The 17,449-nt window shown below is 40.8% G+C and overlaps 1 long non-coding RNA gene across 1 annotated transcript; it reads right to left on the bottom strand.

The window, feature by feature from the left end:
- Positions 1-7,075: 7,075 nt before the first annotated feature.
- LOC148224622 (uncharacterized) lies at positions 7,076-15,571 on the bottom strand. Its single transcript, XR_015801923.1, has 3 exons — positions 15,097-15,571; positions 13,981-14,635; positions 7,076-8,387 (listed from the first exon to the last, which is right to left on the bottom strand). It is a non-coding gene; the product is annotated as an uncharacterized LOC148224622 (long non-coding RNA).
- Between the last annotated feature and the right edge of the window lie 1,878 nt (positions 15,572-17,449).

The raw sequence follows: 17,449 nt of genomic DNA, 5'->3' as shown, positions 1-17,449 counted from the left end.
GGACAGGTGGATTGACTTAAGGGAATTAACTACAAACATAGCTGCGTCCCAGTAATCCCCTAGAAAACACTGGAGGGGGTGTCAGGCAGGTGTAAGCTCCCCGGAAACGACCAAGCATGTGCTCAGCGGAATCAGCAGCGAATCCCAAATTGGGCCGGCCCGAGCGGGACCGTAAGGGTCTGATCGGAGGCGTGAGGTCACCGCCTCCCCCGCCTCTGAGCTGGCCCAAAACCGGGGTCAGGCGGCTGCCCTGGATTTCCTCCGGGTGTGCCTTCCCAAACGCGGCTCCTTCCCAAACCCGACTCCTTCCTATACGCGGCTCCTTCCCACGGCCGGCGGCTGCTCGGCCACCAGGTGGCGGCGCGGGCCGGATCTCTGGGGCCGGGCCCGCCCTTCTCCGGCCGCCCTTTCCCTGCCGGGCCCGCCCCTCTCCGGCCGCCCTTTCCCTGCCGGGCCCGCCCTTCTCCGGCCGCCCTTTCCCTGCCGGGCCCGCCCTTCCCCGGCCCCTCTTTTCCTGCCGGGACCGCCCTTCTGGTCGTGGTTGTGCCTTTCTCTCAGCGCGCCGCCGCCCGTGGGGAGGGGGAGCTGGGCCCGCGGCGGGAGCGCTGTGTGGGGTCGGTAGCTGGCAGGAGTGTGCGTTTCAAAAAACACAATCACAGGATAGTTCAGGTTGGAAAGGGCTTCTGGAGGTGACCCGTTCCAAATCCCCCGCCGAGGCAGGGTCACCTAGAGCAGGTGCACAGGAATGTGTCCAGGTGGGTTTGGAATTCTCCAGAGAAGGAGACTGAGCCCTCCCTGGGTAGCTGTTCCACCCTCAGTGCAAAGTCCTTCCTGATGCTGAGATGGATCTTCTTGTGTTTTAGTTTACAGCCACTGCTCCGTGTCCTTTTGCTGAGCTCCACTGAAAAAAGCCTGGCTGCAACCCACCTTGGATATATTTGTATGTACTGATGAGCTCCCCTCTCAACCTTCTCCAGACTAAACAGACACAGTTCCTGCAGTTTCTCCTCATAAGAGAGATGCTCCAGACCCATCATCAGCTTTAGTCAGATGGTTGCTGACCTATAATTATTTTTTTAAAACTACTTAGAGGATTGACGATGTCAGATTTGTGAGGCAATAACACTCTTTTACTATGGTGCCATTAGAATACTGCCTCGGGGAGATGCAAAGACAGAGAGCTAGCTCGTGTAAATTCCTTGTGGTAGTGTATTTAGCTGGATTAGTTCCTTTAAACAAATCTCCTCAGGCTTAAGTTTTAAGTTAAGGTAGTGAGCAATCTTGCTGAAGTCGGAGAAATAGAGAATTTGTTATGGAAATTCATTGAATCAGAACTAGCCTATATATTCAGCCTCTTCAAAACATTTTCACCTTGGAATATGGGTGGAAAACAGGTAGAAAACCTATTTTACCGTCTTTGGATTTTCCCAGAGCCTGTACCCATAGCACAACTGGTCAGCCTGCCAAAATGTGTGAAAATAGTAAAGATGCTGCCATGAGATGTGTTTTTGCCTCAGCATGACCTTAGGTATTTGTTGGCTTTAGTAAAGTTCTGCTCAATACAAATGAAGATCTGAAAGGGATAGAGGTATTAAAAATTTATTATAAATCTGTTATTGATGGCAAGAAAAGCAAGCTCTCTAAATATGAATGCAAGCCATGATGTTTGTCTCAAGGATTCTATTACTCAAGCTGAGATAACAACAAAGCACTTTGAAGGTTAATTATGGACCGTATGATGGCAGCAACAGGTGAGATGTGGTAATCATGTCATCACCAGAGATGCTTCAGAGACTTACATTACCAAAGGTATATATTTAAAAGATGAAGGGAGATACTGCAAAAGCTAGGAAGTGGTGAGAGAGAAAGCATGAAGGAAAACTCACCGAGTGAGCAGTTAAAAGTGACTGCTGAGTCAGTGAAATACCATTCTGCTTGTCTGGCATGGGACATTTCATTTTAGCATATAAAGGAATTTAGGTGTCAGAATGAATTTACAAAACAGAGATTAAACAACTCCACTTCATTCACACTTTGTGTTGTTAAGGAGAAAATATGCTGTTTTATAGTGACTATTAAAAATTGCTGTATTATTTTGATGGTTTATACATGGTTCTAGCCCTTTATTGCTGACCACAAATTTGAATTCCTAAGATAATTTTAAAGTCAGTTTCCAATGATGAAGGAAGTCTTGTCAGCTGTTAGATGGAGCCTGACTAATTAAGAAACTGCTTTCAGGCTCTGCTAGAAGATCATAGATAGTTCTTGATTTGCATCTTAATAAGAAATCATTGATGGTGTAAAGAGTTCCTTTGGTTATTAAAATATGACCTGGATATTGCAACCTGTTACAGGTAAGCATATGTTAATATGAAAGTGACACAGAGAGGAAAAATTCATCACACTTTTCTATTTTTTAGTTGTTTCCAGTTCATACTGTCTCTGCAAATCAAATTAACGGACACTGGCATTCTTATTAAATTTACTGGTCAGGAGCTGAGGAACGTTATTAAGTGCTTGCATTTGCTGCTTGAAATACGACAAGAAGCAAAGATGTGTAAGACACCAGTAAAGAGCAATTTTATGCCTTGTGCTTTCAAGCTCACCTCTTTAGATACTATTTACATGCTATCACTAGTCCTTCTTCATGTTTTTGTTGTCACTTGCAGAAGAGGAGACACAGCACAGGCAGAGGGAAATAAATAATAAAAGGGATGGAATTCAGATATAGAAGGAGGCAGAATAATAATGAGATTTTATATAATGCTCTTTATCTTGAGTACTGCTTAAAGCTGAAGTGAACAGTAGCTGTAAACGAGGTGTTGCTTCCTTCCCTAGCTCAGAAATCCCTGAACTGTAGCACTATTAGCTGTCAGTCAGACTGTGGCACAAACCCCTAATCTGTCTCTGAGGCCCTGTGCATGTGTTACGTACTGAGGGTAGTGTTACTAAGAGGTTACTCATACCCTTCTCTCACATGATGTAATTAATACAGAGCAAGTGACTCCAAAACCTAAAAGCAGCCAGAGCAGAATAATTGTGGATTGTCCCAAATCTCAGAGAATGTGTGAGTGGATGGTGTTAATAGCCTGATTATGTAGCAGCGAGGGTTTAAACATAGATTATCAAGCATATAATTATATTCCATAAGGGGCAACTAATTTGACAGCACCTTGTGGTGGAAGATGGCTTTCTAGAGGAGCTGTGGGACTGGTCAGCTTTTATTTCAGGGAGCACCTAAGTCCTGTTGGATGCTGCAAGTGTTCATGCCTGATCTGTAGTGCTCTGAGAGCATTTACAGGCACCCTGACTCACCAGGATTCTCCTGCTCTTACTCTTTTCCTAGGGCTTAGTGTTTTATGAAGAAAGTTCTACCTTGTTTATACCACTTCTGCATCTGTAGCAAGATTTGTGTCAGATGTCACAGGCTCACTTCTTGGCAATCTCGCATAGGAGACATTTGTGTTTCAGAGGAATGGCACTTGGTGCTCCAAGAACTTCACTGACCTTCTGTGAGCTATGTTAAATGACCTATATTAGAACAGAGAACCAGCATTAATTGGGTGCTCAGTTCTAGTTGCCAAAAAAAAGGTGCAATCATACAGGTACACAGAAGGAGTCTGAGAAGAGACTATTCCTATAAGGTTTTATGTTTCTTAAAATTTTCCTTTCCACTTATTGATGAGATCTGCTTTGGAAGGTTGTAATTGTTTATAACATAATTTCTGTTCAATAACACTGCCTCAATTCTCTCACTGTCAGCGATTCTTAAAGCACAGTTATGCCTAATCTATAGAAACATAACTGTGTGACAATTTCAGAGGAAGTTCAGCTTTATTTGTGCTGAACAGCTGGAAAAATTTTACTGCATGATTTTCAAAAAATGTTTCTGAGTTCTCTTACAGTTTGTTTTTTTTTTAATCATCTGATAGCTGCACAATAAACTAAATTATTATAACACCAGGAATCAATCAGAAATAATTTCAAGATAGGAAATTTCAAGGAGACTGTATATATGCAAATATCATACAAGATATTTTGTAACAACCCCTTCAAAATTGTAATTTTCAACTTGAAAGACTAAATAATCTGATTTACTTAGAAGTATATTTCAAATGCTTCTTGATTTGGAGCAATTGATACCTCCTAATTTGAGAGACCTTTTCAAGTCTGGACTAATCCCTGTTTCCTTTTTAAAACCAGAGAGAATGTGTAGGAGTTGTCGCTGTGAAGATGCATTACCATCTCAAAAGCAGCTATTAAGAAATTATTTAGAAATAATAAACTGGAGTTATCAATACTTGAACTATCTGTAATTTAGCCATTGAAGTAATGGAGATGGCAGTACAAGAGTTTGATAGGAGTAATTGGCTCTCAGCTGGTAAGCTGGATAAAACTCTGTTCCTTGCTGCCATGGTTGGCCTTTAATGTAAACTTCTCACACTTGACCAGTCAGTTTCAGGTTAACTTGGCTATCTTTATAGTGCTGCTTTAGCTAAGTTCTTTTGTGGGATAACTGCTCTAAGTTGCTGGCCTAAAATGGTTTTTGAATCCTCTTTTTTTTTTTTTCTCCTTCATTCCAAAATAATAGTAATACATGCTCATTCATAGAGCAAGACATAGTTTTCTTTTAGAAGCATGATATTTAATTTCTACAGTCCAAGCCTATCTTGTATAAAAGTTCAATTCCCATAGATTAAACCCCTGCCTTTCTTTCATCTGGAAGAAGAGATTCAAATATTTCATTCTTGAGATCACCACCTCAAGCCAAAACATTGGAGATATCTAAAAGCAGCAGATGAATTTCTTATTGTACCAGCTGAAGCAGAATGAGTTAAGTATGGTTCCAAGGTAGGTAACCTGTTCTAAGGCATGTATTTTATGTCAATTGATCCCTAACATTATACTCAAGTAATAGTCAATTACTGCTATCAAAAGTGTTTACCATACTGCAGTGTGTAGTGGTTTCTATTCCATATGCTTAGAAAATAGGTCCAAAGACAGACATGAAAAATGTCCAGATTTTTATTGCTGAGCCATCTGTGCTGAAAAATTCCCTAGTTTCTGGTTTACATTAGTGGCATCATGAAAACTGATGACAAAGAAAAGGGAAATAATCACAGGCTATTCAAAATTATTCCTCCAATAGCTGATATCTGTGAATTTGTCAGATGACACATATTTAAGCATTTGGCTCAAGGAAAGTTAACATTTTGAGCAGTGGTTTGAATGGAAGGGCAGGCCACAGATGTGGCTGAGCAGTGTATGGACCAATCTGAGCTGTACTGTTCAGGTAATATGGTACCTATCATATTCCCTCAGAGTCTGTCCCTGCTGATTTTAAATTTCTCAAATGTCATTTTCCTTTTCTTCTCTGTGAGAGTGAAGAAAAAATTGTATATATGGATATTGTGTGTGTGTGTCTAGAACATCTTAATGGAAACCTCAGTTCAAGAAATGAGATTTTAATGAGAAATTTCATTGGTATGGGATGAGATTTAGTCATCCAATTTTGCAGAAAAGGCTTCCACAGTACAAATGAAGTTCTTGGAAAAGTTCTTTTCTTTGCCATAATTGTTTCTGTAAGAAGTATGCCATGATATATTTGTAGTTTTCTTTGAATTCAGAAAAAAGTTTACATATAGAGAATTCAAGTTATTTATTTATAAAGATCAAAAATATTGTTGTATGGGTTTGGGAAGGGATGGCTAGATCTCAGAGTTTTGATGGTATCATCATTACTTTTAGTTTCAGCAAAGTAGCAAGAACGGGTTTTCTAAGCCTTAATTATAGCTATTCATTTCTCCTTCTCTTTCATTTCTACTTGAATAAGTAACAAAGGTTAAATACAGTTTTAGAAATTCTTGTGGAAGTTTGAAAAGTTTGCCTAGTCTCTGCAATGTTTTTTCTATAGCTAGATTAGCGGAGAAATTAATTTTTAAAAAAGAATGCTTAAAAAGATCAATTCTTTGTAACTGAGAGTAGGACAGAGCCCAGCACAGGGAGAGAAGATTCTCTCACAGGAACTACCTGATGTTATTTAACAACTTGAAAAAGAATCTTGATTGTTTGTAGGTCTTTTGCACTCAGAGTTTGGAATTTGGATTTCTAAGTCATTGATGATAATGCTAATTACATGAAGAGGATATGTAACAGGTAGAATCATAGGTTTCAATGGGTTTTGATATTATTTTTTCCATAAATTCTTAATGGCTATGGTGTTATGCTGCTGAAAAAGCTCAGAGTATTTGGGCCATAAATTACTGTTTGTACACTGCCTTAAAGAGTGTGCAGAGTGTACAGTGACCTACAGGCTGAGGGCAGAGTGTCTGGAAAGCTGCCGAGCAGAAAACGACTAGGGAGTGCTGGTCAACAGTGACTGAACATGAGCCAGCTGTGCCCAGGTGGCCAAGAGGGCCAATGGCACCTGGCCTGTATCAGCAGTGGTGTGGCAGCAGGAGCAGTGACTGTGCCCCTCTACTGGCACTGCTGAAGCCGCACATCAAATCCTGTGTTCGTTCAGTTTTGGGCTCCTCACTACAAGAAGACATTGAAGTGTTGCATACAGATCCTTGTAGGGAAGGTTTACATCAGGTATGAGGAAACTTTTCTTCACAGACAGGGTAGTTAAGCATTGAAATAGGCTGCCCAGGGAAGTGTGTTGCCGTCACCATCCCTGGAGGTATTGAAAAGATGTGTAGATGTGGCACTGAGGGACATGGTTTAATGGCAGTCTTGGCAGTGCTGGGTTAATGGCTGGGCTCAAAAATCTTAAAGGTCTTTTCCAACCTTGACAATACTATGATTCTATCTGGGGAAGAATTGACCAGATGGAAGTCAAGTTAGAACCTGTAATAATGCTGGCCACGGATTTATGTACAGAAGCACGAATAGGATGGGACTGCTGTGGAATGTGTCTCGAGCTGTTTATTTTCCAGCATCGGTCTCATTACGTGGTTAGGACAATGGGAAGATGCTAGCAGTTTACGTCCTTGGCAGCAGCTGCAGAACTTGGTGTTACAATGCACTTTGAAAGTTTTTTGACCAATCAAATAAAGCAAAAGCATATCGACAGTATTTTTATATAGTAGTTTTATCCAACCACTCTAAGTACACATACCTTCGGTTAAAACAATGCTTGCTTATTTCGAATACAATACCTGCTTGTAAGCCTTACAATACAATGCACAGAGCTCCATTATTAAGTTTAGAACTTCCTAATATCTTGCTCGATATACTTTTCTGCAGCTTCAGGAGTTATTCTAGCCAAGCATTAATACACAGACCATTGTTTTATTTGTCCTTGCTTTCTTCATCTCATAACTTTTCTGCTGACAAATCTTATGGCTAGTGCTTAGCTCTAATTACAGTTCTGCTGTTTCTGAGGCCTGCTTTTTGCAGCTTTCTCAAAACCGTCTAATTTTAAGGATTCTCACACTGTAATATCATTTTTTATCCTAAAGTCAGGTACTTACTTCAGACAATTCTAGACACCTGATTTCAGTGTGAAAACTAGACTGCTAATCTCTCACATTTGCTAATAAAGAGCTCTGTGTTTTGGACTAAAAAGATTGGAGCTCCTGCAGGAGTCCTTCTCTTGTCACTCTCTAGCAGGATCTAGCTGTCTAGATACCATATCTTGATCACAAGTGAGGTACAACCATCTTAAAAACCTTGAAATAACTCCACAATCAAGAAAACCCCAAGGAGAATGCATTTATAAAAAACATCAAAAGTACTGAATTTTATATATTTTATTCTACACTAAGCTGTATCTTTAAACAAAAAAGTTACAAAGGTAAACACTGTATGTCTTAATTTTAACACCATAGTTACAGAGAAGCCTGTCGACTTATGTCCTCTGCCCTCCCTCTTTCTTATTTTACAAATGCCTTCATTTTGGAAGAGGAAGGGGACAGAGGCAAAAATGAGGAAAGAGAGATGTATCTGCAGTGTCTGACTGCTGGGAAATAAATATATCCCACTGATTTCTCCATATGCCATATTTCAGCAAGGTGGCTGTCTTTATCCCTGTGTGTTAATGAAAATGTTGTTGTAGAGGCAGTGAAGGCCCAGCCTTGCTGTTGTCCTGGTCTCACGGGCTATATACAGAGGGCAGGATCAGACGTGGCTGATCTCACGTCTTGTCCTGCTCTGAGCTGTAACATCATCACAACTTCTGAGCACACAGTGTATGGGACCTGTGAGTGTCATTGCCTGACTTAGCCCGTGAGAAACCTGGGAATATCAGTGTGCCCAGTTCATTCTTCCTTGTTTGGGCTTCCTCTGCAGTCTTCTGTCCCAACCTTGAATGTTGCCGTAGTGTTTCAGAAAGCTTCTTCATGTGCAAATGGCCTGGCCTCTCCTAATTACAATAGCTCCTTGTTCTGCTGCCAGGAAAATAACATCATCAGCTACTTGGATTATACAGAATATTACGGAGTAAAGACAACAACAGAAATACACTGTTATTTTTCCTTCCTTATATCCTGCCCTTGTGACAGGAATCCCTCCCCCTGCTAAGTTTATTGGTTAACAATAAACAAAGATGCTTTTAACAGCTGTCTCACTATAGCCTGTGTCCTTTGTGGAGAATGACACACTAGAGCCATGATAGTATTTAAAACGGGCTTACCATCATAGTTTTGGTTTTTTTAGTAAACTTCATTTGATTTACAACCTCTCCTGAACAGAGATGATACCCTTTTCTTGCATCTACATACAATGGAGCATCTACAACTCAAATATTAAAGAATAGTTAAATAATTTTTTAAACCTTTTTTTTTTGTAGCATTGGCAGAGATAATTGTTCACTGAAGAGATACAGTGTCAGCACAGAACTCCAGAAGTGACCAGAAGTTGTAGTTTAATTTGGGGATTTGGGCTTGCTTCTGCCTTTTATTCCTGTTAATAAAAGGTATTGTTTCTCAATGTTTTTTGAAATTATGTAAATGTATTTGGCTGAATATCAAATACTGATTTATTAGAAGCCTTTTTTTTAAAACCATAGAAAATTGTCTGCTTTGTCCATGGGAAATGCTTTGAGGAAATGATAAGGACTTTTGCTAGCTGTAGGTCACTAATTTTGGTCAACAGAATTAAGATTTTAATTTCCAAGGATTCCTTCTGTAGTCCACAGAGAGGAAGTGGATCTCACAGGGAATTCCTGTGATCAGAACTCTCAGATATTCTGTGCCACCCTCCAGGGGAGTCTTGTGGAGGAGAGGGGAGAGAAAATTGTCTCAGATACTCTCAGCAGTATGTGAGGGGTGGACGTGCCTTGGTGGTCCCAGTTTTTCAGTGCCAGAGGCTGGCTGGGGACTCTCCTGACAGGCTGCCATGCACAGATGGAGAGGGAGATCCCAGTTTCCACCTGCTGTTGTGTCCTGTCTCCTCCAGAGCTGCTGCAGAAAGGATGGTGAGTTGGAACGTCTTGCGAGCCCAATACCTGAATTGTGGGCCACCAGTTCACAGCCACCTTTTCTTTGGAGTATCAGTCCATCCTTTCTCTTCTCTTACAGTTTCTGTGTTAACACCTATCTTGTTTTTTCAAAAATACCATAGATGTGGTATCTGCCATTTTGGGGCAGGATCTTCTTGCTCATGCTAAGAGCAAGCAAGTTACATGACATTAAGTTCTGACTAATGCTTTGTTCCAATTATGGCTGTCAGCTGTGGGTGATAAAGTCTGCATTCAGAAAGCACTGACTCTGCCTTTGCACATGAAGAGTGGTCTCAGGAACATGCTCCAGCACTGCAGCCCTGCTGTCCTGCCACCTGCTGTCCCCACAGCTGTCTCAGGCTGCCCATGAGGAGCCTGGTCACTTGGATCTATGAGAATGGAGCTGCTCAGCTCTTTGAAGTCATGGGGGCATATTCACCCATATCCAGGATTCAGATATTCAAAACATAACAGTTTTGGATCTGCCCAAAACTGGACTTCAAGGGAATCACCAAGAGATTTTGAGGTGCTCTGACTGATTTAGACAATTCTCTAGGTGGGCACTGACCTCCTGCATCTTTGTGATGAAAGTCCTGCAATTTGATGTTCCTTTGCACAGCGCTGCTCCATCTTCTTAGTTTTTATTAAACCTTCATTCAAACAGAATGCTTTAAGTATCTGGATCTTGAAATTCAGTGCCAGATTCTTTAGTATTCATCATCTTCATCCAATAAAATTGCTTAGCTCTTCTACAGCAATTGAGACCTAAAACGTCCTTGATTCTGGAACTTTGGTGAGTTCAGAAGTCAGAAAGACACTGTCTCTTCTGACTGTAATGGCTGTGCTGTTGCTTTTACTGTCAGCAGTGTTTATTTTTATTAATAGATACTACTTTGTTTTGTTCTCATGTAGCCTAACATCTAAAGTAGCTGAGAATCAGATTTTCCCTAAAGAACATTTCATTTACTGAAGACTATTTGAAATTACTGGTTTAATGAATGTATTGCAACTTAGCCAATAACCAATAACCTCAACTTCTTTCTGTGCAATTCCAGTTCTGCATAACAAAGAGAGGGCCATATGTATCCAGGGGAAACTGAATCACTTAAGCAGAAAATAAAGTCTGTCAAAACACTACATAAATGCTGTACATGCATCTTTTTTAATTGAGTGGAGTAAGTTGAGAGATTTCCAGTGTATTCTGGAAATGTCTAATCCCTGGACCAAGTAAAAAAATGATCAGCCATTTCTCAAGCTAAAATATAAGTCATGAGTCAAACAATCCTTTAAAGGAACAGTGAATATGTGTAAATTGGTGATGGTTTTAGAGCTCCTTGATTCAAGTAATCTCATGAATTCAGTTTATTGATTAAGAAATGCTGTGTCAGGAGCTTCATTGCCACTCTCCCCACAGAGATGGAACCTAATGTGCTAAAGTACAGGCTGACATGAAAAGGGTATGAAGTCTACAGAGCTAAGCAGAGATGTGCCTGTGTCCAAGAGTAGCTCTTATGGTACATTTGGCTTAGCCCATGCAAAAGGCCTCTAATATTTCTGTCTTGTAATGAGGGCTTTAAAAACCTTCTCTCACAAAGAAGATATTTGAAGCTTCTTAATGATTGCTTTCAGTGGGTCACTGCTCTGCAGTGGCTCTGCAGTGGCTCTCTAACTGCTATGGATTTTAACATTTTCTTGAGCACAGCTGGGCTTTCTTTTTCCCCTGGCATTTTTCATTCAGATATAAATAGCTACTAGAGCAATATTACCAAGAATATCTTTAAAGAAGTAACTGATGAAGCCATAAAAAAAAAAAAATCTTGAACTGAAGCTTTCCAGAATGACTGCTATCATTTTCATGCCTCTGTTCTGAGTGCTCATGAGTCTATCTAGGAACTGTAAATTTAGGGAAAGAAATAGAAAGGTGTATGATGAGTACAGCAGATGGGATATTTAGTGTATCTTTTTAGAGATTCTTTTTCGTAATGCAGCATTATTTCTGTCAAAATTGAAATGCTTTGAAAAATATGCTAAGTTGATGCAAGTCTGCTCAAAGAATAACTGATAAAGCATTAAAAAGCACAGCAAAGAATATTTTGACAAATTTTTTACAAATTTTTAAAAATGTGAAATGTGTAATTTAAAAGAATAAAAGAAGTCTAAATTCTAGGACATGCATTGCAGCAACAGAACAACATAATATATTTGGTTTAAATGGTAAAAAATTGAAATTGGGAAAAAAAATTTCTGTGAAACAGAAAATCCAGTTCCTGGCCAGGTTCTGTTTAATGACAATTTCCTAAATCTGCAAATACTTTTGATTCATAGAATCATGAGTCATGATTCTGTAAATACTTTTGATTGATGGTTTTAAAGGGAGAGAAGATCTTTAAATGTCAACTCACAAATGCAAGTGGATTAAGATCTTCTGAGCCACCTGTTTGTTTTAATGGGGACAGCTTGATCATTGTATGGAAGCCCTGTTTCACATGTTCCTCAGAATGGTGCCTCAGCACTGAAGCTTAGTTGTGCCCTTCTCTGAAAGCTGGGTGAAGATATTTTCCCAAGATGTAAACATCAATAGTCTCAGAGGAATTATGCTTTTGCAAAGCATAAGGCTCTCAGTTGCCTGAAGTGCAGGCTGCTGTTGTGCAGGAGGAAGGGGGAATGTTCGGAGCGATGGTGTTTGTCTTCCCAAGTTACGTGTGATGGAGCCTGGCATTCCTGAGGATGGCTGAACACCTGCCCATGGGCAGTGGGGAATGAATTTCTTGTCTTGCTCTGCTTGTGTGCATATGGCTTTTGCTTTCTCCATTAAACTTTTATCTCAACTCACAAGTGTTCTCACTTTTACCCCTCTGATTCTCTCCCCCATCCCACTGCGGGGGAGTGAGCATGTGCCTGTGCAGTGCATAGGTGCTGGCTGGGATTAAAATTCTGCATGTTTTAAATTGGGTATTACCTTTGAAGCCTAAAGAACATGTCAGATAAGCTGTTGACACATATCACATGTCACCATGGAGTGCTGCAAGATAGGTCTCATTGGGAGTGGGCCAGCATTGGCAGTGGAAAGCTGGGAAACTGTTATTATAAAGACCACCTTCATAACTGGAAGAGGTGTTGGCGGAGGCAGAAGCTTTTAGTGTGAAGGAAGCAGAGTCCATTCATTAGCTCTTCTTGCTATGTGGAAATTCAAACACGAAATAAAAAGAACTAGTTGTACTGTACAACTCATTGCTGTGCAATGAGCATTGCACCATGCTTTGACTATAACACCCACCAAATGTAATAATCATCTATGGGACAGATTATCTTTTTCCTCTGAGGATTTTGACCTATTTCCTGTTGAAACAGATTTTTCTCGTGTCACAACCATGCATTTCCCATCACCTCTATAAGCTGAAGAAGAAATATAGTCTGACAAATTAATTAGCTGGAGTTCTATGTAGGAGACCATGTAGGAGTGTGTAGACCTTAGAGCAGTATTTGTCACCAAATGAACATGTTTGTGCTAGTTCAAAATGCCCTTCAAGCTATGTCTGAATTATTTCTCTGTTCAAATGAGTTACTCCTTCTTGTGGGTGGACTCAAGAATCTTGTCCTTCATCTTGATTTGTATACAGCAGATTCATGGCAGAGTAACTTAGTCATATGAAGGAATGCAGATAACACCTCCCTTGTATACCATGCAGAGCGGTTGCCAGCCAAGGAGTTGTACAGGTAACAGACTAGTCAAACCAGGCCTGTCATGTTTACCAAAACAATTGGGTTGCAAACTCTGCATAGCCAAGTTAAAAATCTAATTTAGCTATTTGTATGGGTTCTTAATCATACATGTAATGTGTACAAGTTCACATTGAAGTTAGAATTAATTACATCTTTCAACTCATCCATCTAAATGAACAATGCTTTGCTTAATGCAGCTTTGTTTTTATAAATATCCTCCCATTATGCAGCAACTGAATATTCCTGTTTTACCTTGGCTTTTGTGTGTGGGAGAGGCACTCTGGAAACTAAATATATCCAGTATTAATTAAACTATGTATCTCGGAAGGACAGCAGGATAATTCTTCTTTATAGTTTTATAATTAAATTTGTCTGAACATGAAAAAAGCCCAGCCAATTCAACATTTTGAGTTCAATTTTAGATCTGTCTTTACATCAGTGAGAGTGAGCCACAATTGGTTCCTGTATTTTACAACCTGGTACTAGGAAAAAAAACAATTATTGAAACTGAGTTTTGCAAATACTTAGAAAACGGGAAGAAACAATGCACAGGGAAAGGGGAAATGGAGAACAAAACATGGAGGAAGTCATAGACATTTTTGGCATCTAAAGAAATGTGAGGGAGAGAAATATTCATTAATATGAATCTGAACATGAAAGTCTTGCTGAATCCTAAGAATGACTTGCAGTATGTTAGATCACAATTTTCCTTTCTTGTTATGTTTCTTGCCCTGTTAATGCCCCACATATCCCACATTTGATGGCCTTTGTGCTTACCTCCCTTCCCTGTGCCCCATAAGAGCCAGCAAACTTACCCTGGCTCCCCTTGAAGCCCATGAAGCTGGCATATCCCATGTTTTGTGCCACGAGCCGTTTGCAGAGGGTTTCCACCATCCAGGATACAGCTGGTGGCTCTGACTCAGAAATGCTGAACACAAGGGCTGGTTTTTGCTCTCAGCTGTCCACAGCAACCACAGAAACATTTCACTTTTACCTTGGATTGTAAACTGGATGATCTGGACTCACTGGACTAGAATTTTCTCACGGAATTACTCTACTTACAAATGGGAGAAGTCCCCAGTTTACTTCACCTGTCACACAGGTACCCTGTTATTCATCACTTGTGTTTATTCCTTGAACGAAGCAGTTTAGCCACTCTTGCAGCCCAGGGACAAGGAGGGGGACAGCCTTGCAAATTGTGCTGAGGTTGTTAAGAGGCAGAACCCCTCCAGCTGTTTTGTCTGTCCTGCCGCTGCCACAGCTGGCCTGCAGGGGTGGAGCGCCTGCAGGGGTGGAGCACCTGCACGTGTCTCAGCAGAAAGTCTTCTTTCTTGGCCCAAACCAGCTTTTGTCAGCACTTTAAAGAAAATTGCTGGACTTTGCATCTGAGTCATGTACACATAGCCCCAGCATCTGCTTTTCTGCGGGGATGGTTTTCCCTGGCAAACATGTGATAGCAATGTGCAGGGCCTAGAAAAGAGAAAAAGGAAATAAATTATGAGTTTACAAAGGCTTCCAGACGTTTTTCCATGATATTTCAGAAGTCAGTTCTTAGCCTCATATAATAGACAACAGATATCTATTACAAACATTCTCAAACAAATTAAAAAAATATATGGCAAGCAAGCACCAAAGATTACAAATATATAGTTTGCAAAACTGCCTGTAATTATGCAAAGTAAATTTTATGCAAAAAATGGCGCCACCTAAATGGCAACATAATGTATGCACACATTCAAAAAAGACAGTATTTTCAAACAAACTATTTCCACAGTCATGCAATAGCTTGAGTCTTCAATTACAAGTTAATCTAGCCTATAAAATTAACTCTTTAATGTGGGGATTGGTGTTTTTATGTTTTTCACTACAAAGAGTTTCTACTCTTCCACGTTGAAACAGTAAAGAGAAGTTATAGGAGAAGGCAGAGGTACCTCCATGTGTGGCAACGTGACGGTAGTTTTGCTGCAGCTTTCCACTTGGCAAGGTAAGAAATCCAGTTTTAGATGGCTCAGATGTTACCAAAGCAGGCCTATAGCTAAAATCTTTTAATCTCTCACCTTAAACTCAGACACAAGCAGTAAGTTTTGTACTAACAAACCCCAGTAGTTATGGTTTTCTCCAAATTACCCTCTTTTCTTTGTTTCCTGGCAAGTAGAACTGGTCTCGTGGCATTGGGCTGCAGTGCCTTGCTGCATACCCAGAGAAAGCAGGACTGCTTTCCAGCCGTGGAAGTTCATATGTGCTGCCTGCTCTTGTTCCACGATGCATTTTCTTCATGCAGCCTCCCCAGGGAGCTGGGCTGAAATTACAGCACTGTAGTTCAGAGTGAAACTGCCTTAACGAAGAAGAGGATACAAGTTTATATAGGTTACAAACCCAGATGTCCATTATCTAGTTGGTGCAATGAGCTAGCTTTGTACTGCTTGTGATTTGAAAGGTTCTAGAAAAGTCCATGGAAGGGGTTTTAGATGTGTTGGTGCAGATGCAATGACAGCTGTGTCAGAAACAGAAGGTGTTGCAACTTCCTAAGTAGTAATAATAGACGGGTTGATGGTATCTACTTCCCCAGTTTGTCTTTTCCTGCTTTGTCATAAGGGTGTCTGTCTGGAAGGGCTAGAAAGCGGAAGACTCTTCAGTTTTGAACTATTTGCAGTCGTAAGCAGCCAAGAAAGAAATGCGTGCCTTGACAGAGGCAGAGTGCTTCCCTGCAGTCTGAGTGACAAGCTGGGGTCCAAGCTCCACTACACAGAAGGGGGAGTAGTGGTTTTGAAAGTTAAGAGTCTCAGTTGGCCTTTATAAGTTTTCCTGGTCATCTATGGCAGTCTTAGGGATGTGACTGTCAGTAAAGACACAGCATTAATGAACCTGAGTTTAGATCACTTTAAAAAGTATAACAGGTGTGAAGAATGGATCAAAATTGAATACATCAGAAGAAGTGACATTGATTCTGAGAAAACAGATTCCTTCATCCAGGGTCTTTCAACACTGATTCTGAGGAAATAGATGCCGTTGTCTAGGGTCTTTCTAGATGAGCCAAACTGCCTCTACAGTCCATAACACCTGGTCTTAAAGATCCCAGAGCCAGTTTTCCTTCCACTGAATTCACCTAGTGAAGATCCAACTCATGTTATTGTGTGAATTAGTAGATACACCCTTTGAATCACAGAACTTTACCAAAGATGTTGAATTAGTCCATTACATTGGTCCACGTATCTCCTCTGTGGTGACCAGAGTCCACTAAAGAAAAATTTGAATTATTTTTATCATATAGCTGAGAGAAAACAAACAACAGCAGCAACAACAAAACTCCCATATCATAAAGATGTGTTTGCGTGAACTTTTCACCTTACTATAGATGCACACTCAGTGGGATGGGTAGTCCCGAGTCCTTTGTCCTGTTTCTCTTGCTCTGTCTTCATGTGTGTGGAACTCATATATCCTGTGCAGCATTGTGACTTTTTGACAGGCCATGAAGGTGTGTTTGCAAAGGCTCCTGGCGTGGTGCAACACTGTACCCTGGCTGCGTCCCAGGCTGCATTCTGCACGGCTTCCACATCAGTCACCTGCCTAACCTGGTGCAGAGAGCTGCTTGCCCTCATATTGTGGGGTTTTCCCACAGTCCCTCTTTGTGATTGTGTCCTTCTACAGTTAATGCTTCTGTCCCTAAGCTCTGTTTAGCCTCTCCATTTCCCAGCCTTGGTTAAAAGTAGAGCAAGCCCTCAGAATGAGCAGCTTTGCCCACATTTCTACATGGACAACTAAACTAAGGGTATGAGACATCACCTCCTTGTAATGCTGACCAGCTACTGATGATAAACCTTCTCTGTCTCTGCCTTCACACTTAGCTAGTCAGTTTTCATCTTTTCCATGTGATTAACTATTTTATTGTCTCAATTTTGTCCATTTATATAACAAACTTCCCTTTGGTTTTTGCCTTTGGAGATCTTCTTGTTTCATTGACGCTCTGGAATACTATATTGAGCTTGTTTTAAATTGCAAAGTGTGCCCATGTGTAGTGTGCCTCAATGAAACATGCATGAACTGCTGTTCGGAGTGGCTCCCACTGTCATCCATACGCAATGTTTCTGCTGCTCCCAAGTTCCCCAAAAGCACTGCCTAATGTCACCACTTCAGTTCCTGTCTCCATTTTAAGCCATGGATTCTCCGTCTCCAAATTAACCCTTCCTGTAGCTGTTCAGCACGGAGTCCTAGCTAGTGTATCACTCCCCTCTTCTGCATGTTCAGTTCATGGCAGTAAAGCTGACCTTGAGGATGGTTTTCTTT

This window comes from Sturnus vulgaris, chromosome 2, assembly GCF_052056855.1.
Source record: "Sturnus vulgaris isolate bStuVul1 chromosome 2, bStuVul1.hap1, whole genome shotgun sequence".
Lineage (NCBI taxonomy): Eukaryota > Metazoa > Chordata > Aves > Passeriformes > Sturnidae > Sturnus > Sturnus vulgaris.
The sequence above is the reverse complement of the archived record's forward strand: the minus strand, read 5'-3'. Positions and strand labels throughout refer to the sequence as shown.